Here is a 24,584-nt window from a genome sequence, read left to right on the forward strand (position 1 = left end):
ACTGTCTGATCTCAATGGGCCTCCGGGTTAAACATTGTCTGATCTCACTGGGCCCCAGGGTTTAACACTGTCTGATCTCAATGGGCCCCCGTGTTACACACAGTCTGATCTCACTGGGCCCCCTGGTTACACACTGTCTGATCTCACTGGGACCCCGGGTTACACACTGTCTGATCCCTCTGGACCCACGGTTTACACACAGTCTGATGTCACTTGACCACCGGGTTACACACTGTCCGATCTCACTGGACCCCGGGTTTCACACTGTCTGATCTCACTGGGCATCGTGTTACACACAGCCTGATCTCACTGGGTCCCTGGGTTAGACAATGTCTGATCTCACTGGGCAACTGAGTTAAACACTGTCTACTCTCACTGTGCCATTCTCCCCGGGTCACACACTGTCTGATCTCACTGGGCCCCCAGGTTACACAATATCTGATCTCACTGGGCCCCTGGGTTACAAACTGTCTGATCTCACTGGGACCCCGGGTTACACACTGTCTGATCCCTCTGGACCCACGGTTTACACACAGTCTGATGTCACTTGACCACCGGGTTACACACTGTCCGATCTCACTGGACCCCGGGTTTCACACTGTCTGATCTCACTGGGCCCCCAGGTTACACAATATCTGATCTCACTGGGCCCCTGGGTTACAAACTGTCTGATCTCACTGGGCCCCTGAGTTACAAATTGTCTGATCTCACTGGACCCCGGGTTACGCACTGTCTGATCTCACTGGGCCCCCATGTTACACACTGTCTGATATCACTGTGCCCCCTGGTTACACACAGTCTGATCTCATTTGACACCCGGGTTACACACTGTCTCATCTCACTGGGCCCCCCCGCGTTACACACTGTCTGATCTCACTGGGCTCCCGGGTTACACAATGTCTGATCTCACTGGGCCCCTGGGTTACACACTGTCTGATCACATTTGACCCCCGGGTTACACACTGTCTGATCTCACTGGGCACTCGGGTGACAAATTTTCTGATCTCACTGGGCCTTCGGGTTAAACACTATCTGATCTCACTGGGCCCCAGGGTTTAACAATGTCTGATCTCACTGGGCCCCCGAGTTACACACAGTCTGATCTCACTGGGCCCCCGGGTTACACACTGTCTGATCTCAATGGGCCCCCATGTTACACACTGTCTGATCTCAATGGGCCCCCGGGTTACCCACTGTCTGATCTCATTTGATCCCCGGCTTACACACTGTCTCATCTCACTGGGCCCCCAGGGTTACATACTGTCTGATCTCACTGGGCACCCGGGTTACACACTGTCTGATCTCACTGGGCCCCAGGTTTTAACACTGTCTGATCTCACTGGACCCCCGAGTTACACACAGTCTGATCTCACTGGGCCCCCTGGTTACACACTGTCTGATCTCACTGGGCCCCCGGGTTACACACTGCCTGATCCCTCTCGAAACCCGGTTAACACACAGTCTGATGTCACTGGACCACCGGGTTACACACTTTCTGATCTCACTGGTCCCCGTGTTACACACAGCCTGATTTCACTGGGCTCCCGGATTACACACTGTCTGATCTCACTGGGCACACGGGTTACAAACTGTCTGATCTCAATGGGCCTCCGGGTTAAACATTGTCTGATCTCACTGGGCCCCAGGTTTTAACACTGTCTGATCTCACTGGGCCCCCGTGTTACACACAGTCTGATCTCACTGGGCCCCCTGGTTACACACTGTCTGATCTCAATGGGCCCCCGGGTTACCCACTGTCTGTTCTCATTTGATCCCCGGGTTACACAATGTCTCATCTCACTGGGCCCCCGGGTTACATACTGTCTGATCTCACTGGGCACCCGGGTTACACACTGTCTGATCTCACTGGGCCCCAGGTTTTAAAACTGTCTGATCTCACTGGGCCCCCGAGTTACACACAGTCTGATCCCTCTGGACCCCCGGTTTACACACAGTCTGATGTCACTGGCCCACCGGGTTACACACTGTCTGATCTCACTGGTCCCCGTGTTACACACTGTCTGATCTCACAGGTCCCCGTGTTACACACAGCCTGATTTCACTGGGCTCCCGGATTATACACTGTCTGATCTCACTGGCCACACGGGTTACAAACTGTCCGATCTCAATGAGCCTCCGGGTTAAACATTGTCTGATCTCACTGGGCCCCAGTGTTTAACACTGTCTGATCTCACTGTGCCCCCGTGTTACACACAGTCTGATCTCACTGGGCCCCTTCGTTACACACTGTCTGATCTCAATGGGCCTCCGGGTTAAACATTGTCTGATCTCACTGGGCCCCAGGCTTTAACACTGTCTGATCACACTGGTCCCCCGCTTTACACACTGTCTGATCTCACTGGAAACACGGGTTACAAACTGTCTGATCTCAATGGGCCTCCGGGTTAAACATTGTCTGATCTCACTGGGCCCCAGGGTTTAACACTGTCTGATCTCAATGGGCCCCCGTGTTACACACAGTCTGATCTCACTGGGCCCCCTGGTTACACACTGTCTGATCTCACTGGGACCCCGGGTTACACACTGTCTGATCCCTCTGGACCCACGGTTTACACACAGTCTGATGTCACTTGACCACCGGGTTACACACTGTCCGATCTCACTGGACCCCGGGTTTCACACTGTCTGATCTCACTGGGCATCGTGTTACACACAGCCTGATCTCACTGGGTCCCTGGGTTAGACAATGTCTGATCTCACTGGGCAACTGAGTTAAACACTGTCTACTCTCACTGTGCCATTCTCCCCGGGTCACACACTGTCTGATCTCACTGGGCCCCCAGGTTACACAATATCTTATCTCACTGGGCCCCTGGGTTACAAACTGTCTGATCTCACTGGGACCCCGGGTTACACACTGTCTGATCCCTCTGGACCCACGGTTTACACACAGTCTGATGTCACTTGACCACCGGGTTGCACACTGTCCGATCTCACTGGACCCCGGGTTTCACACTGTCTGATCTCACTGGGCCCCCAGGTTACACAATATCTGATCTCACTGGGCCCCTGGGTTACAAACTGTCTGATCTCACTGGGCCCCTGAGTTACAAATTGTCTGATCTCACTGGACCCCGGGTTACGCACTGTCTGATCTCACTGGGCCCCCATGTTACACACTGTCTGATATCACTGTGCCCCCTGGTTACACACAGTCTGATCTCATTTGACACCCGGGTTACACACTGTCTCATCTCACTGGGCCCCCCCGCGTTACACACTGTCTGATCTCACTGGGCTCCCGGGTTACACAATGTCTGATCTCACTGGGCCCCTGGGTTACACACTGTCTGATCACATTTGACCCCCGGGTTACACACTGTCTGATCTCACTGGGCACTCGGGTGACAAATTTTCTGATCTCACTGGGCCTTCGGGTTAAACACTATCTGATCTCACTGGGCCCCAGGGTTTAACAATGTCTGATCTCACTGGGCCCCCGAGTTACACACAGTCTGATCTCACTGGGCCCCCGGGTTACACACTGTCTGATCTCAATGGGCCCCCATGTTACACACTGTCTGATCTCACTGTGCCCCTTGGTTACACACTGTCTGATCTCAATGGGCCCCCGGGTTACCCACTGTCTGATCTCATTTGATCCCCGGCTTACACACTGTCTCATCTCACTGGGCCCCCGGGGTTACATACTGTCTGATCTCACTGGGCACCCGGGTTACACACTGTCTGATCTCACTGGGCCCCAGGTTTTAACACTGTCTGATCTCACTGGACCCCCGAGTTACACACAGTCTGATCTCACTGGGCCCCCTGGTTACACACTGTCTGATCTCACTGGGCCCCCGGGTTACACACTGCCTGATCCCTCTCGAAACCCGGTTTACACACAGTCTGATGTCACTGGACCACCGGGTTACACACTTTCTGATCTCACTGGTCCCCGTGTTACACACAGCCTGATTTCACTGGGCTCCCGGATTACACACTGTCTGATCTCACTGGGCACACGGGTTACAAACTGTCTGATCTCAATGGGCCTCCGGGTTAAACATTGTCTGATCTCACTGGGCCCCAGGTTTTAACACTGTCTGATCTCACTGGGCCCCCGTGTTACACACAGTCTGATCTCACTGGGCCCCCTGGTTACACACTGTCTGATCTCAATGGGCCTCCGGGTTAAACATTGTCTGATCTCACTGGGCCCCAGGGTTTAACACTGTCTGATCACACTGGGCCCCCGCTTTACACACTGTCTGATCTCACTGGAAACACGGGTTACAAACTGTCTGATCTCAATGGGCCTCCGGGTTAAACATTGTCTGATCTCACTGGGCCCCAGGGTTTAACACTGTCTGATCTCACTGGGCCCCCGTGTTACACACAGTCTGATCTCACTGGGCCCCCTGTTTACACAATGTCTGATCTCACTGGGCCCCCGGGTTACACACTGTCTGATTCCTCTGGACCCACGGTTTACACACAGTCTGATGTCACTTGACCACCGGGTTACACACTGTCTGATCTCACTGGACCCCGGGTTTCACACTGTCTGATCTCACTGGGCATCGTGTTACACACAGCCTGATCTCACTGGATCCCCGGGTTAGACAATGTCTGATCTCACTGCGCACCTGAGTTGCGCACTGTCTAATCTCACTGTGCCATCCTCCCCGGGTCACACACTGTCTAATCTCAATGGGCTCCCAGGTTACACAATATCTGATCTCACTGAGCCCCTGGGTTACACACTGTCTGATCTCACTGGGCCCCTGGGTTACAAATTGTCTGATCTCACTTGACCCCGGGTTACACACTGTCTGATCTCACTGGGTCCCCATGTTACACACTGTCTGATATCACTGTGCCCCCTGGTTACACACAGTCTGATCTTATTTGACACCCGGGTTACACACTGTCTTATCTCACTGGGCCCCCCGCGTTACACACTGTCTGATCTCACTGGGCTCCCGGGTTACACAATGTCTGATCTCACTGGGCCCCCGGGTTACACACTGTCTGATCAAATTTGACCCCCGGGTTACACACTGTCTGATCTCACTGGGCACCCGGGTGACAAACTTTCTGATCTCACTGGGCCTTCGGGTTAAACACTATCTGATCTCACTGGGCCCCAGGGTTTAACAATGTCTGATCTCACTGGGCCCCCGAGTTACACACAGTCTGATCTCACTGGGCCCCCGGGTTACACACTGTTTGATCTCACTGGGCCCCCATGTTACACACTGTCTGATCTCACTGTGCCCCTTGGTTACACACTGTCTGATCTCAATGGGTCCCCGGGTTACCCACTGTCTGATCACATTTGATCCCCGGGTTACACACTGTCTCATCTCACTGGGCCCCCGGGGTTACATACTGACTGATCTCACTGGGCACCCGGGTTACACACTGTCTGATCTCACTGGGCCACAGGTTTTAACACTGTCTGATCTCACTGGGCCCCCGAGTTACACACAGTCTGGTCTCACTGGGCCCCCTCGTTACACACTGTCTGATCTCACTGGACCACCGGGTTACACACTTTCTGATCTCATTGGTCCCCGTGTTACACACAGCCTGATTTCACTGGGCTCCCGGATTACACACTGTCTGATCTCACTGGGCACACGGGTTACAAACTGTCTGATCTCAATGGGCCTCTGGGTTAAACATTGTCTGATCTCACTGGGCCCCCGCTTTACACACTGTCTGATCTCACTGGAAACACGGGTTACAAACTGTCTGATCACAATGGGCCTCCGGGTTAAACATTGTCTGATCTCACTGGGCCCCAGGGTTTAACACTGTCTGATCTCACTGGGCCCCCGTGTTACACACAGTCTGATCTCACTGGGCCCCCTGTTTACACAATGTCTGATCTCACTGGACCCCGGGTTAGACATTCTCTGATCTCACTGGGCACCTGAGTTGCGCACTGTCTAATCTCACTGTGCCATCCTCCCCGGGTCACACACTGTCTGATCTCACTGGGCCCCCAGGTTACACAATATCTGATCTCACTGGGCCCCTGGGTTACAAACTGTCTGATCTCACTGGACCCCGGGTTACACACTGTCTGATCTCACTGGGTCCCCATGTTACACACTGTGTGATATCACTGTGCCCCCTGGTTACACACAGTCTGATCTCATTTGACACCCGGGTTACACACTGTCTCATCTCACTGGGCCCCCCGCGTTACACACTGTCTGATTTCACTGGGCTCCCGGGTTACACAATGTCTGATCTCACTGGGCCCCCGGGTTACACACTGTCTGATTAAATTTGACCCCCGGGTTACACAATGTCTGATCTCACTGGGCCCCAGGGTTTAACAATGTCTGATCTCACTGGGCCCCCGAGTTACATACAGTCTGATCTCACTGGGCCCCCGGGTTACACACTGTCTGATCTCACTGGGCCCCCATGTTACACATTGTCTGATCTCACTGTGATCCTTGGTTACACACTGTCTGATCTCAATGGGTCCCCGGGTTACCCACTGTCTGATCTCATTTGATCCCCGGGTTACACACTGTCTCATCTCACTGGGCCCCCGGGGTTACATACTGTCTGATCTCACTGGGCACCCGGGTTACACAATGTCTGATCTCACTGGGCCCCAGGTTTTAACACTGTCTGATCTCACTGGGCCCCCGAGTTACACACAGTCTGATCTCACTGGGCCCCCTGGTTACACACTGTCTGATCTCACTGGGCCCCCGGGTTACACACTGTCTGATCCCTCTGGAAACCCGGTTTACACACAGTCTGATATCACTGGACCACCGGGTTACACACTTTCTGATCTCACTGGTCCCCGTGTTACACACAGCCTGATTTCACTGGGCTCCCGGATTACACACTGTCTGATCTCACTGGGCATCGTGTTACACACAGCCTGATCTCACTGGATCCCCGGGTTAGACAATGTCTGATCTCACTGGGCACCTGAGTTACAGACTGTCTAATCTCACTGTGCCATCCTCCCCGGGTCACACACTGTCTGATCTCAATGGGCCCCCAGGTTACACAATATCTGATCTCACTGGGCCCCTGGGTTACAAACTGTCTGATCTCACTGGGCCCCTGGGTTACAAATTGTCTGATCTCACTGGACCCCGGGTTACACACTGTCTGATCTCACTGGGCCCCCATGTTACACACTGTCTGATATCACTGTGTCCCATGGTTACACACAGTCTGATCTCATTTGCCCCCGGGTTACACACTGTCTGATCTCACTGGGCACCCGGGTGACAAACTTTCTGATCTCACTGGGCCTTCGGGTTACACACTGTCTCATCTCACTGGGCCCCCGGGGTTACATACTGTCTGATCTCACTGGGCACCTGGGTTACACACTGTCTGATCTCACTGGGCACCTGGGTTACACACTGTCCCAGCTCACTGGGCCACCCGGGATACACACTGTCTGATCTCACTGGGCGCCAGGTTTTAACACTGTCTGATCTCACTGGGCCCCCGAGTTACACACAGTCTGATCTCACTGGGCCACCTGGTTACACACTCTCTGATCTCACTGGGCCCCCGGGTTACACACTGTCTGATCCCTCTGGACCCCCGGTTTACACACAGTCTGATGTCACTGGCCCACCGGGTTACACACTGTCTGATCTCACTAGAACCCGGGATTCACACTGTCTGATCTCACAGGTCCCCGTGTTACACACAGCCTGATTTCACTGGACCCCGGGTTACACACTGTCTGATCTCACTGGGCCCCCATGTTACACACTGTCTGATATCACTGTGTCCCATGGTTACACACAGTCTGATCTCATTTGCCCCCGGGTTACACACTGTCTGATCTCACTGGGCACCCGGGTGACAAACTTTCTGATCTCACTGGGCCTTCGGGTTAAACACTATCTGATCTCACTGGGCCCCATGGTTTAACAATGTCTGATCTCACTGGGCCCCCGAGTTACACACTGTCTGATCTCACTGTGCCCCCTGGTTGCACACTGTCTGATCTCACTGGGCCCCCATGTTACACACTGTCTGATCTCACTGTGCCCCCAGGTTACACACTGTCTGTTCTCATTTGATCCCCGGGTTACACACTGTCTCATCTCACTGGGCCCCCGGGGTTACATACTGTCTGATCTCACTGGGCACCTGGGTTACACACTGTCTGATCTCACTGGGCACCTGGGTTACACACTGTCCCAGCTCACTGGGCCACCCGGGATACACACTGTCTGATCTCACTGGGCGCCAGGTTTTAACACTGTCTGATCTCACTGGGCCCCCGAGTTACACACAGTCTGATCTCACTGGGCCACCTGGTTACACACTCTCTGATCTCACTGGGCCCCCGGGTTACACACTGTCTGATCCCTCTGGACCCCCGGTTTACACACAGTCTGATGTCACTGGCCCACCGGGTTACACACTGTCTGATCTCACTAGAACCCGGGATTCACACTGTCTGATCTCACAGGTCCCCGTGTTACACACAGCCTGATTTCACTGGGCTCCCTGATTACACACTGTCTGATCTCACTGGCCACACGGGTTACAAACTGTCTGATCTCAATGGGCCTCCGGGTTAAACATTGTCTGATCTCACTGGGCCCCAGTGTTTAACACTGTCTGCTCTCACTGGGCCCCCGTGTTACACACAGTCTGATCTCACTGGGCCCCCTGGTTACATACTGTCTGATCTCAATGTGCCTCCGGGTTAAACATTGTCTGATCTCACTGGGCCCCAGGGTTTAACACTGTCTGATCACACTGGGCCCCCGCGTTACACACTGTCTGATCTCGCTGGACACATGGGCTACAAACTGTCTGATCTCAATGGGCCTCCGGGTTAAACATTGTCTGATCTCACTGGGCCCCAGTGTTTAACACTGTCTGATCTCACTGGGCCCCCGTGTTACACACAGTCTGATCTCACTGGGCCCCCTGGTTACATACTGTCTGATCTCAATGTGCCTCCGGGTTAAACATTGTCTGATCTCACTGGGCCCCAGGGTTTAACACTGTCTGATCTCACTGGGCCCCCGTGTTACACACAGTCTGATCTCACTGGGCCCCCTGTTTACACACTGTCTTATCTCACTGGGCCCCCGGGTAACACACTTTCTGATCCCTCTGCACCCACGGTTTACACACAGTCTGATGTCACTTGACCACCGGGTTACACACTGTCCGATCTCATTGGACCCCGGGTTTCACACTGTCTGATCTCACTGGGCATCGTGTTACACACAGTCTGATCTCACTGGTTCCCCTGTTAGACAATGTCTGATCTCACTGGGCACCTGACTTACACACTGTCTAATCTCACTGGGCCCCTGGTTTACAAATTGTCTGTTCTCACTGGACCCCGGGTTACGCACTGTCTGAACTCACTGGGCCCCCATGTTACACACTGTCTGATATCACTGTGCCCCCTGGTTACACACAGTCTGATCTCATTTGACACCCGGGTTACACACTGTCTCATCTCACTGGGCCCTCCCGCGTTACACACTGTCTCATCTCACTGGGCTCCCGGGTTACACAATGTCTGATCTCACTGGGCCCCCGGGTTACACACTGTCTGATCACATTTGACCCCCGGGTTACACACTGTCTGATCTCACTGGGCACCTGGGTGACAAACTTTCTGATCTCACTGGGCCTTCGGTTTAAACACTATCTGATCTCACTGGGCCCCATGGTTTAACAATGTCTGATCTCACTGGGCCCCCGAGTTACACACTGTCTGATCTCACTGGGCATCGTGTTACACACAGCCTGATCTCACTGGGTCCCCGGGTTAGACAATGTCTGATCTCACTGGGCACCTGAGTTAAACACTGTCTAATCTCACTGTGCCAGTCTCCCCGGGTCACACACTGTCTGATCTCACTGGGCCCCCAGGTTACACAATATCTGATCTCACTGGGCAACTGGGTTACAAACTGTCTGATCGCACTGGGCCCCTGGGTTACAAATTGTCTGATTTCACTGGGCCCCCATGTTACTCACTGTCTGATATCACTGTGCCCCCTGGTTACACACAGTCTGATCTCATTTGACACCCGGGTTACACACTGTCTCATATCACTGGTCCCTCCCGCGTTACACACTGTCTGATCTCACTGGGCTCCCGGGTTACACAATGTCTGATCTCACTGGGCCCCCGGGTTACACACTGTCTGATCACATTTGACCCCCGGGTTACATCTGTCTGATCGCACTGGGCACCCGGGTGACAAACTTTCTGATCTCACTGGGTCTTCGGGTTAAACACTATCTGATCTCACTGGGCCCCAGGGTTTAACAATGTCTGATCTCACTAGAACCCGGGTTGCACACAGTCTGATCTCACTGGGCCCCCGGGTTACACACTGTCTGATCTCACTGGGCCCCCGGGTTACACACTGTCTGATCTCACTGTGCCCCTTGGTTACACACTGTCTGATCTCAATGGGCCCCCGGGTTACCCACTGTCTGATCTCATTTGATCCCCGGGTTACACGCTGTCTCATCTCACTGGGCCCCCGGGGTTACATACTGTCTGATCTCACTGGGCACCCGGGTTACACACTGTCTGATATCACTGGGCCCCAGGTTTTAACACTGTCTGATCTCACTGGGCCCCCGAGTTACACACAGTCTGATCTCACTGGGCCCCCTGGTTACACACTGTCTGATCTCACTGGGCCCCCGGGTTACACACTGTCTGATCCATCTGGAAACCCGGTTTACACACAGTCTGATGTCACTGGACCACCGGGTTACACACTTTCTGATCTTACTGGTCCCCGTGTTACATACAGCCTGATTTCACTGGGCTCCCGGATTACACACTGTCTGATCTCACTGGGCACACGGGTTACAAACTGTCTGATCTCAATGAGCCTCCGTGTTAAACATTGTCTGATCTCACTGTGCCCCAGGGTTTAACACTGTCTGATCTCACTGGGCCCCCGTGTTACACACAGTCTGATCTCACTGGGCCCCCTGATTACACACTGTCTGATCTCAATGGGCCCCAGGGTTAAACATTTTCTGATCTCACTTGGCCCCAGGGTTTAACACTGTCTGATCTCACTGGGCCCCCGTGTTACACACAGTCTGATCTCACTGGGCCCCCGGGTTACACACTGTCTGATCCCTCTGGACCCACGGTTTACACACAGTTTGATGTCACTTGACCAACGGGTTACACACTGTCCGATCTCACTGGACCCCGGGTTTCACACTGTCTGATCTCACTGGGCATCGTGTTACACACAGCCTGATCTCACTGGGTCCCCGGGTTAGACAATGTCTGATCTCACTGGGCACCTGAGTTACACACTGTCTAATCTCACTGTGCCATCCTCCCCGGGTCACATACTGTCTGATCTCACTGGGCCCCCAGGTTACACAATATCTGATCTCACTGGGCCCCTGGCTTACAAACTGTCTGATCTCACTGTGCCCCTGGGTTACAAATTGTCTGATCTCACTGGACCCCGTGTTACACACTGTCTGATCTCACTGGGCCCCTGGGTTACACACTGTCTGATATCACTGTGCCCCCTGGTTACACACAGTCTGATCTCATTTGACACCCGGGTTACACACTGTCTCATCTCACTGGGCCCCCCGCGTTACACACTGTCTGATCTCACTGGGCTCCCGGGTTACACAATGTCTGATCTCACTGGGCCCCCGGGTTACACACTGTCTGATCACATTTGACCCCCGGGTTACACACTGTCTGATCTCACTGGCCACACGGGTTACAAACTGTCTGATCTCAATGGGCCTCCGGGTTAAACATTGTCTGATCTCACTGGGCCCCAGTGTTTAACACTGTCTGCTCTCACTGGGCCCCCGTGTTACACACAGTCTGATCTCACTGGGCCCCCTGGTTACATACTGTCTGATCTCAATGTGCCTCCGGGTTAAACATTGTCTGATCTCACTGGGCCCCAGGGTTTAACACTGTCTGATCACACTGGGCCCCCGCGTTACACACTGTCTGATCTCGCTGGACACATGGGCTACAAACTGTCTGATCTCAATGGGCCTCCGGGTTAAACATTGTCTGATCTCACTGGGCCCCAGTGTTTAACACTGTCTGATCTCACTGGGCCCCCGTGTTACACACAGTCTGATCTCACTGGGCCCCCTGGTTACATACTGTCTGATCTCAATGTGCCTCCGGGTTAAACATTGTCTGATCTCACTGGGCCCCAGGGTTTAACACTGTCTGATCTCACTGGGCCCCCGTGTTACACACAGTCTTATCTCACTGGGCCCCCGGGTAACACACTTTCTGATCCCTCTGCACCCACGGTTTACACACAGTCTGATGTCACTTGACCACCGGGTTACACACTGTCCGATCTCATTGGACCCCGGGTTTCACACTGTCTGATCTCACTGGGCATCGTGTTACACACAGTCTGATCTCACTGGTTCCCCTGTTAGACAATGTCTGATCTCACTGGGCACCTGACTTACACACTGTCTAATCTCACTGGGCCCCTGGTTTACAAATTGTCTGTTCTCACTGGACCCCGGGTTACGCACTGTCTGAACTCACTGGGCCCCCATGTTACACACTGTCTGATATCACTGTGCCCCCTGGTTACACACAGTCTGATCTCATTTGACACCCGGGTTACACACTGTCTCATCTCACTGGGCCCTCCCGCGTTACACACTGTCTCATCTCACTGGGCTCCCGGGTTACACAATGTCTGATCTCACTGGGCCCCCGGGTTACACACTGTCTGATCACATTTGACCCCCGGGTTACACACTGTCTGATCTCACTGGGCACCTGGGTGACAAACTTTCTGATCTCACTGGGCCTTCGGTTTAAACACTATCTGATCTCACTGGGCCCCATGGTTTAACAATGTCTGATCTCACTGGGCCCCCGAGTTACACACTGTCTGATCTCACTGGGCATCGTGTTACACACAGCCTGATCTCACTGGGTCCCCGGGTTAGACAATGTCTGATCTCACTGGGCACCTGAGTTAAACACTGTCTAATCTCACTGTGCCAGTCTCCCCGGGTCACACACTGTCTGATCTCACTGGGCCCCCAGGTTACACAATATCTGATCTCACTGGGCAACTGGGTTACAAACTGTCTGATCGCACTGGGCCCCTGGGTTACAAATTGTCTGATTTCACTGGGCCCCCATGTTACTCACTGTCTGATATCACTGTGCCCCCTGGTTACACACAGTCTGATCTCATTTGACACCCGGGTTACACACTGTCTCATATCACTGGTCCCTCCCGCGTTACACACTGTCTGATCTCACTGGGCTCCCGGGTTACACAATGTCTGATCTCACTGGGCCCCCGGGTTACACACTGTCTGATCACATTTGACCCCCGGGTTACATCTGTCTGATCGCACTGGGCACCCGGGTTACACACTGTCTGATCTCAATGGGCCCCCATGTTACACACTGTCTGATCTCACTGTGCCCCATGGTTACACACTGTCTGATCTCAATGGGCCCCCGGGTTACCCACTGTCTGATCTCATTTGATCCCCAGCTTACACACTGTCTCATCTCACTGGGCCCCCGGGGTTACATACTGTCTGATCTCACTGGGCACCCGGGTTACACACTGTCTGATCTCACTGGGCCCCAGGTTTTAACACTGTCTGATCTCACTGGACCCCCGAGTTACACACAGTCTGATCTCACTGGGCCCCCTGGTTACACACTGTCTGATCTCACTGGGCCCCCGGGTTACACACTGCCTGATCCCTCTCGAAACCCGGTTTACACACAGTCTGATGTCACTGGACCACCGGGTTACACACTTTCTGATCTCACTGGTCCCCGTGTTACACACAGCCTGATTTCACTGGGCTCCCGGATTACACACTGTCTGATCTCACTGGGCACACGGGTTACAAACTGTCTGATCTCAATGGGCCTCCGGGTTAAACATTGTCTGATCTCACTGGGCCCCAGGTTTTAACACTGTCTGATCTCACTGGGCCCCCGTGTTACACACAGTCTGATCTCACTGGGCCCCCTGGTTACACACTGTCTGATCTCAATGGGCCTCCGGGTTAAACATTGTCTGATCTCACTGGGCCCCAGGGTTTAACACTGTCTGATCACACTGGGCCCCCGCTTTACACACTGTCTGATCTCACTGGAAACACGGGTTACAAACTGTCTGATCTCAATGGGCCTCCGGGTTAAACATTGTCTGATCTCACTGGGCCCCAGGGTTTAACACTGTCTGATCTCACTGGGCCCCCGTGTTACACACAGTCTGATCTCACTGGGCCCCCTGTTTACACAATGTCTGATCTCACTGGGCCCCCGGGTTACACACTGTCTGATTCCTCTGGACCCACGGTTTACACACAGTCTGATGTCACTTGACCACCGGGTTACACACTGTCTGATCTCACTGGACCCCGGGTTTCACACTGTCTGATCTCACTGGGCATCGTGTTACACACAGCCTGATCTCACTGGATCCCCGGGTTAGACAATGTCTGATCTCACTGCGCACCTGAGTTGCGCACTGTCTAATCTCACTGTGCCATCCTCCCCGGGTCACACACTGTCTAATCTCAATGGGCTCCCAGGTTACACAATATCTGATCTCACTGAGCCCCTGGGTTACACACTGTCTGATCTCACTGGGCCCCTGGGTTACAAATTGTCTGATCTCACTTGACCCCGGGTTACACACTGTCTGATCTCACTGGGTCCCCATGTTACACACTGTCTGATATCACTGTGCCCCCTGGTTACACACAGTCTGATCTTATTTGACACCCGGGTTACACACTGTCTTATCTCACTGGGCTCCCCGCGTTACACACTGTCTGATCTCACTGGGCTCCCGGGTTACACAATGTCTGATCTCACTGGGCCCCCGGGTTACACACTGTCTGATCTCACTGGGCACCCGGGTGACAAACTTTCTGATCTCACTGGGCCTTCGGGTTAAACACTATCTGATCTCACTGGGCCCCAGGGTTTAACAATGTCTGATCTCACTGGGCCCCCGAGTTACACACAGTCTGATCTCACTGGGCCCCCGGGTTACACACTGTTTGATCTCACTGGGCCCCCATGTTACACACTGTCTGATCTCACTGTGCCCCTTGGTTACACACTGTCTGATCTCAATGGGTCCCCGGGTTACCCACTGTCTGATCACATTTGATCCCCGGGTTACACACTGTCTCATCTCACTGGGCCCCCGGGGTTACATACTGACTGATCTCACTGGGCACCCGGGTTACACACTGTCTGATCTCACTGGGCCACAGGTTTTAACACTGTCTGATCTCACTGGGCCCCCGAGTTACACACAGTCTGGTCTCACTGGGCCCCCTCGTTACACACTGTCTGATCTCACTGGACCACCGGGTTACACACTTTCTGATCTCATTGGTCCCCGTGTTACACACAGCCTGATTTCACTGGGCTCCCGGATTACACACTGTCTGATCTCACTGGGCACACGGGTTACAAACTGTCTGATCTCAATGGGCCTCTGGGTTAAACATTGTCTGATCTCACTGGGCCCCCGCTTTACACACTGTCTGATCTCACTGGAAACACGGGTTACAAACTGTCTGATCTCAATGGGCCTCCGGGTTAAACATTGTCTGATCTCACTGGGCCCCAGGGTTTAACACTGTCTGATCTCACTGGGCCCCCGTGTTACACACAGTCTGATCTCACTGGGCCCCCTGTTTACACAATGTCTGATCTCACTGGACCCCGGGTTAGACATTGTCTGATCTCACTGGGCACCTGAGTTGCGCACTGTCTAATCTCACTGTGCCATCCTCCCCGGGTCACACACTGTCTGATCTCACTGGGCCCCCAGGTTACACAATATCTGATCTCACTGGGCCCCTGGGTTACAAACTGTCTGATCTCACTGGACCCCGGGTTACACACTGTCTGATCTCACTGGGTCCCCATGTTACACACTGTGTGATATCACTGTGCCCCCTGGTTACACACAGTCTGATCTCATTTGACACCCGGGTTACACACTGTCTCATCTCACTGGGCCCCCCGCGTTACACACTGTCTGATTTCACTGGGCTCCCGGGTTACACAATGTCTGATCTCACTGGGCCCCCGGGTTACACACTGTCTGATCTCACTGGGCCCCCGGGTTACACACTGTCTGATTAAATTTGACCCCCGGGTTACACAATGTCTGATCTCACTGGGCCCCAGGGTTTAACAATGTCTGATCTCACTGGGCCCCCGAGTTACATACAGTCTGATCTCACTGGGCCCCCGGGTTACACACTGTCTGATCTCACTGGGCCCCCATGTTACACATTGTCTGATCTCACTGTGATCCTTGGTTACACACTGTCTGATCTCAATGGGTCCCCGGGTTACCCACTGTCTGATCTCATTTGATCCCCGGGTTACACACTGTCTCATCTCACTGGGCCCCCGGGGTTACATACTGTCTGATCTCACTGGGCACCCGGGTTACACAATGTCTGATCTCACTGGGCCCCAGGTTTTAACACTGTCTGATCTCACTGGGCCCCCGAGTTACACACAGTCTGATCTCACTGGGCCCCCTGGTTACACACTGTCTGATCTCACTGGGCCCCCGGGTTACACACTGTCTGATCCCTCTGGAAACCCGGTTTACACACAGTCTGATATCACTGGACCACCGGGTTACACACTTTCTGATCTCACTGGTCCCCGTGTTACACACAGCCTGATTTCACTGGGCTCCCGGATTACACACTGTCTGATCTCACTGGGCATCGTGTTACACACAGCCTGATCTCACTGGATCCCCGGGTTAGACAATGTCTGATCTCACTGGGCACCTGAGTTACAGACTGTCTAATCTCACTGTGCCATCCTCCCCGGGTCACACACTGTCTGATCTCAATGGGCCCCCAGGTTACACAATATCTGATCTCACTGGGCCCCTGGGTTACAAACTGTCTGATCTCACTGGGCCCCTGGGTTACAAATTGTCTGATCTCACTGGACCCCGGGTTACACACTGTCTGATCTCACTGGGCCCCCATGTTACACACTGTCTGATATCACTGTGCCCCATGGTTACACACAGTCTGATCTCATTTGCCCCCGGGTTACACACTGTCTGATCTCACTGGGCACCCGGGTGACAAACTTTCTGATCTCACTGGGCCTTCGGGTTAAACACTATCTGATCTCACTGGGCCCCATGGTTTAACAATGTCTGATCTCACTGGGCCCCCGAGTTACACACTGTCTGATCTCACTGTGCCCCCTGGTTGCACACTGTCTGATCTCACTGGGCCCCCATGTTACACACTGTCTGATCTCACTGTGCCCCCAGGTTACACACTGTCTGTTCTCATTTGATCCCCGGGTTACACACTGTCTCATCTCACTGGGCCCCCGGGGTTACATACTGTCTGATCTCACTGGGCACCTGGGTTACACACTGTCTGATCTCACTGGGCACCTGGGTTACACACTGTCCCAGCTCACTGGGCCACCCGGGATACACACTGTCTGATCTCACTGGGCGCCAGGTTTTAACACTGTCTGATCTCACTGGGCCCCCGAGTTACACACAGTCTGATCTCACTGGGCCACCTGGTTACACACTCTCTGATCTCACTGGGCCCCCGGGTTACACACTGTCTGATCCCTCTGGACCCCCGGTTTACACACAGTCTGATGTCACTGGCCCACCGGGTTACACACTGTCTGATCTCACTAGAACCCGGGATTCACACTGTCTGATCTCACAGGTCCCCGTGTTACACACAGCCTGATTTCACTGGGCTCCCTGATTACACACTGTCTGATCTCACTGGCCACACGGGTTACAAACTGTCTGATCTCAATGGGCCTCCGGGTTAAACATTGTCTGATCTCACTGGGCCCCAGTGTTTAACACTGTCTGCTCTCACTGGGCCCCCGTGTTACACACAGTCTGATCTCACTGGGCCCCCTGGTTACATACTGTCTGATCTCAATGTGCCTCCGGGTTAAACATTGTCTGATCTCACTGGGCCCCAGGGTTTAACACTGTCTGATCACACTGGGCCCCCGCGTTACACACTGTCTGATCTCGCTGGACACATGGGCTACAAACTGTCTGATCTCAATGGGCCTCCGGGTTAAACATTGTCTGATCTCACTGGGCCCCAGTGTTTAACACTGTCTGATCTCACTGGGCCCCCGTGTTACACACAGTCTGATCTCACTGGGCCCCCTGGTTACATACTGTCTGATCTCAATGTGCCTCCGGGTTAAACATTGTCTGATCTCACTGGGCCCCAGGGTTTAACACTGTCTGATCTCACTGGGCCCCCGTGTTACACACAGTCTGATCTCACTGGGCCCCCTGTTTACACACTGTCTTATCTCACTGGGCCCCCGGGTAACACACTTTCTGATCCCTCTGCACCCACGGTTTACACACAGTCTGATGTCACTTGACCACCGGGTTACACACTGTCCGATCTCATTGGACCCCGGGTTTCACACTGTCTGATCTCACTGGGCATCGTGTTACACACAGTCTGATCTCACTGGTTCCCCTGTTAGACAATGTCTGATCTCACTGGGCACCTGACTTACACACTGTCTAATCTCACTGGGCCCCTGGTTTACAAATTGTCTGTTCTCACTGGACCCCGGGTTACGCACTGTCTGAACTCACTGGGCCCCCATGTTACACACTGTCTGATATCACTGTGCCCCCTGGTTACACACAGTCTGATCTCATTTGACACCCGGGTTACACACTGTCTCATCTCACTGGGCCCTCCCGCGTTACACACTGTCTCATCTCACTGGGCTCCCGGGTTACACAATGTCTGATCTCACTGGGCCCCCGGGTTACACACTGTCTGATCACATTTGACCCCCGGGTTACACACTGTCTGATCTCACTGGGCACCTGGGTGACAAACTTTCTGATCTCACTGGGCCTTCGGTTTAAACACTATCTGATCTCACTGGGCCCCATGGTTTAACAATGTCTGATCTCACTGGGCCCCCGAGTTACACACTGTCTGATCTCACTGGGCATCGTGTTACACACAGCCTGATCTCACTGGGTCCCCGGGTTAGACAATGTCTGATCTCACTGGGCACCTGAGTTAAACACTGTCTAATCTCACTGTGCCAGTCTCCCCGGGTCACACACTGTCTGATCTCACTGGGCCCCCAGGTTACACAATATCTGATCTCACTGGGCAACTGGGTTACAAACTGTCTGATCGCACTGGGCCCCTGGGTTACAAATTGTCTGATTTCACTGGGCCCCCATGTTACTCACTGTCTGATATCACTGTGCCCCCTGGTTACACACAGTCTGATCTCATTTGACACCCGGGTTACACACTGTCTCATATCACTGGTCCCTCCCGCGTTACACACTGTCTGATCTCACTGGGCTCCCGGGTTACACAATGTCTGATCTCACTGGGCCCCCGGGTTACACACTGTCTGATCACATTTGACCCCCGGGTTACATCTGTCTGATCGCACTGGGCACCCGGGTGACAAACTTTCTGATCTCACTGGGTCTTCGGGTTAAACACTATCTGATCTCACTGGGCCCCAGGGTTTAACAATGTCTGATCTCACTAGAACCCGGGTTGCACACAGTCTGATCTCACTGGGCCCCCGGGTTACACACTGTCTGATCTCACTGGGCCCCCGGGTTACACACTGTCTGATCTCACTGTGCCCCTTGGTTACACACTGTCTGATCTCAATGGGCCCCCGGGTTACCCACTGTCTGATCTCATTTGATCCCCGGGTTACACGCTGTCTCATCTCACTGGGCCCCCGGGGTTACATACTGTCTGATCTCACTGGGCACCCGGGTTACACACTGTCTGATATCACTGGGCCCCAGGTTTTAACACTGTCTGATCTCACTGGCCCCCGAGTTACACACAGTCTGATCTCACTGGGCCCCCTGGTTACACACTGTCTGATCTCACTGGGCCCCCGGGTTACACACTGTCTGATCCATCTGGAAACCCGGTTTACACACAGTCTGATGTCACTGGACCACCGGGTTACACACTTTCTGATCTTACTGGTCCCCGTGTTACATACAGCCTGATTTCACTGGGCTCCCGGATTACACACTGTCTGATCTCACTGGGCACACGGGTTACAAACTGTCTGATCTCAATGAGCCTCCGTGTTAAACATTGTCTGATCTCACTGTGCCCCAGGGTTTAACACTGTCTGATCTCACTGGGCCCCCGTGTTACACACAGTCTGATCTCACTGGGCCCCCTGATTACACACTGTCTGATCTCAATGGGCCCCAGGGTTAAACATTTTCTGATCTCACTTGGCCCCAGGGTTTAGCACTGTCTGATCTCACTGGGCCCCCGTGTTACACACAGTCTGATCTCACTGGGCCCCAGGGTTACACACTGTCTGATCCCTCTGGACCCACGGTTTACACACAGTTTGATGTCACTTGACCAACGGGTTACACACTGTCCGATCTCACTGGACCCCGGGTTTCACACTGTCTGATCTCACTGGGCATCGTGTTACACACAGCCTGATCTCACTGGGTCCCCGGGTTAGACAATGTCTGATCTCACTGGGCACCTGAGTTACACACTGTCTAATCTCACTGTGCCATCCTCCCCGGGTCACATACTGTCTGATCTCACTGGGCCCCCAGGTTACACAATATCTGATCTCACTGGGCCCCTGGCTTACAAACTGTCTGATCTCACTGTGCCCCTGGGTTACAAATTGTCTGATCTCACTGGACCCCGTGTTACACACTGTCTGATCTCACTGGGCCCCTGGGTTACACACTGTCTGATATCACTGTGCCCCCTGGTTACACACAGTCTGATCTCATTTGACACCCGGGTTACACACTGTCTCATCTCACTGGGCCCCCCGCGTTACACACTGTCTGATCTCACTGGGCTCCCGGGTTACACAATGTCTGATCTCACTGGGCCCCCGGGTTACACACTGTCTGATCACATTTGACCCCCGGGTTACACACTGTCTGATCTCACTGGGCACCCGGTTGACAAATTTTCTGATCTCACTGGGCCTTCGGGTTAAACGCTATCTGATCTCACTGGGACCCAGGGTTTAACAATGTCTGATCTCACTGGGCCCCCGAGTTACACACAGTCTGATCTCACTGGGCCCCCGGGTTACACACTGTCTGATCTCACTGGGCCCCCATGTTACACACTGTCTGATCTCACTGTGCCCCCTGGTTACACACTGTCTGATCTCAATGGGCCCCCGGGTTACCCACTGTCTTTTCTCATTTGATCCCCGAGTTACACACTGTCTCATCTCACTGCGCCCCCGGGGTTACATACTGTCTGAGCTCACTGGGCAACCGGGTTACACACTGTCTGATCGCACTGGGCACCTGGGTTACACACTGTCCCAGCTCACTGGGCCACCCGGGATACACAAGGTCTGATCTCACTGGAACCCGGGTTTCACACTGTCTGATCTCACTGGTCCCCGTGTTACACACAGCCTGATTTCACTGGGCTCCCGGATTACACACTGTCTGATCTCACTGGCCACACGGGTTACAAACTGTCTGATCTCAATCGGCCTCCGGGTTAAACATTGTCTGATCTCACTGGGCCCCAGGGTTTAACACTGTCTGATCCCTCTGGACCCACGGTTTACACACTGTCTGATGTCACTGGACCACCGGGTTACACACTGTCAGATCTTACTGGACCCCGGGTTTCACACTGTCTGATCTCACTGGGCCTCGTGTTGCACACAGACTGATCTCACTGGGTCTCCGGGTTAGACAATGCCTGATCTCACTGGGCACCTGAGTTACACACTGTCCAATCTCACTGTGCCATCCTCCCCGGCTCACACACTGTCTGATCTCACAGGGCCCCCAGGTTACACAATATCTGATCTCACTGGGCCCCTGGGTTACAAACTTTCTGATCTCACTGGATCCCAGGGTTACACACAGTGTGATCTCACTGGGCCCCCGGGTTACACACTGTCTGATCTCACTGAGCCCCGGGTTACACACTATCTGATCTCACTGGGCCACCGGGTTACACATTGCCTGATCTCAATGGGACGCCGGGTTACAAATTGTCTGATCTCATTTGACCCCCGGGTTACACACTGTCTCATTTCAGTGGCACCCCGGGTTACACACTGACTGATCTCACTGGGCTCCCGGGTTACACACTGTCTGATCTCACTGGGCCACCGGGTTACATACTGTCTGATCTCACTGGGCCCCCATGTTACACACTGTCTGATCTACTGTGCCCCCGAGTTACACACTGTCTGATCTCATTTGACCCCCGGGTTACATACTATCTCATCTCACTGGGTCCCCCTGGTTAAATCTGTCTGATCCCATTGCACACCCGTGTTACACACTTTCTGATCTCACTGGGCCTCCGGGTTACACGATGTCTGTTCACACTGGGTCCCCGCGTTACAAACTGTCTGATCTCACTGGGCACCCGGTTTACAAACTGTCTGATCTCACTGGGCATCCGGGTGAAACACTGTCTGATCTCACTGGGCCCCAGGTGATAACACTGTCTGATCTCAATGGGCCCCCGAGTTACACACAGTCTGATCTCACTGGGCCCCCTGGTTACACACTGTCTGATCACACCGGGACCCCGGGTTACACACTGTCTGATCACACCGGGCCCCCGGGTTACACATTGTCTAAACTCACTGTGCCCATCATCCCCGGGTCACACACTGTCTGATCTCACTGGGTCCCGGGGTTACACACTTTCTGATCTCACTGGGCACCTGGGTTACAAACTGTCTGATCTCACTGGATCCCAGGGTTACACACAGTGTGATCTCACTGGGCCTCCGGGTTACACACACTGTCTGATCACACCGGGCCCCCGGGTTACACACTGCCTGATCTCACTGGGCCCCGGGATTACACACTGTCTGATCTCATTTGACCCCCGGGTTACACACTGTCTCATCTCACTGGGGCCCCCGCGTTACACACTGTCTGATCTCACTGGGCTCCCGGGTTACACACTGTATGATCTCACTGGGCCCCTGGGTTACAAACTGCCTGATCTCATTGGATCCCAGGGTTACACACAGTGTGACCTCACTGGGCCCCCGGGTTACACACTGTCTGATCTCACTGAGCCCCCGGATTACACACTGTCTGATGTCACTGGGCCACAGGGATGAACGCTGTCTGATCCTTCTGGACCCCCGGTTTACACACGGTCTGATCTCACTGGGCAACCGGGTTACACACTGTCTGATCTCAATGGGTCGCCGAGTTACACACTGTCTGATCTCATTTGACCCCCGGGTTACACACTGTCTCATCTCAGTGGGCCCCCCGGGTTACACACTCTCTGATCTCACTGGGCTTCCGGGTTACACACTGTCTCATCTCACTGGGCACCCCTGGATAAATCTGTCTGATCCCACTGCACACCCGGGTTACACACTTTCTGATCTCACTGGGCCTCCGGGTTACACACTGTCTGATCACACTGGGCCCCCGCGTTACCCACTTTCTGATCTCACTGGGCACCCGGGTTACAAACTGTCTGATTCACTGGGCATCCGGGTTAAACACTCTCTGATCTCACTGGGCTCCAGGTTTTAACACTGTCTGATCTCACAGGGCCCCCGAGTTACACACAGTCTGATCTAACTGGAACCCCGGTTTAAACACTGTCTGATGTCACTGGGCCCCCGGGTTACACACTGTCTGATCCCTCTGGAACCCCGGTTTACACACAGTCTGATGTCACTGGACCACCGGGTTACACACTGTCTGATCTCACTGGAACCCGGGTTTCATACTGTCTGATCTCACTGGGCCCCGTGTTACACACAGCCTGATCTCACTGGGTCCCCGGGTTACACATTGTATGATCTCACTGGGCAACTGAGTTACACACTGTCTAATCTCACTGTGACCATCCTCCCTGGGTCACACACTGTCTGATCACACTGGGCCCCCGGGTTACACTTTCTGATCTCACTGGGCCCATGGGTTACAAACTGTCTCATCTCACTGGATCCCAGGGTTACACACAGTGTTATCACACTGGGCCCCCGGGTTACACACTGTCTGATCTCACTGAGCCCCCGGGTTACACACTGTCTGATCTCAATGGGCTCCCGGGTTACACATTGTCTGATCTCACTGGGCCCCCGGGTTACACACTGTCTGATCTCATTTGACCCCCGGGTTACACACTGTCTCATCTCAGTGGCCCCCCGGGTTACACACTGTCTGATCTCACTGGGCTCCCGGGTTACACACTGTCTGATCTCATTGGCCACCGGGTTACACACTGTCTGATCTCACTGGGCCCCCATGTTACACACTGTCTGATCTACTGTGCCCACGAGTTACACACTGTCTGATCTCATTTGACCCCCGGGTTACATACTGTCTCATCTCACTGGTCCCCCTAGTTAAATCTGTCTGATCCCACTGCACACCCGGGTTACACACTTTCTGATCTCACTGGGCCTCCGGGTTACACACTGTCTGATCACACTGGGCCCCCGCGTTACACACTGTCTGATCTCACTGTGCACCCGCGTTCCAAACTGTCTG

The sequence above is a fragment of the Pristiophorus japonicus genome, chromosome 19 (genome assembly GCF_044704955.1).
Source record: "Pristiophorus japonicus isolate sPriJap1 chromosome 19, sPriJap1.hap1, whole genome shotgun sequence".
Taxonomy (NCBI): Eukaryota; Metazoa; Chordata; class Chondrichthyes; family Pristiophoridae; genus Pristiophorus; species Pristiophorus japonicus.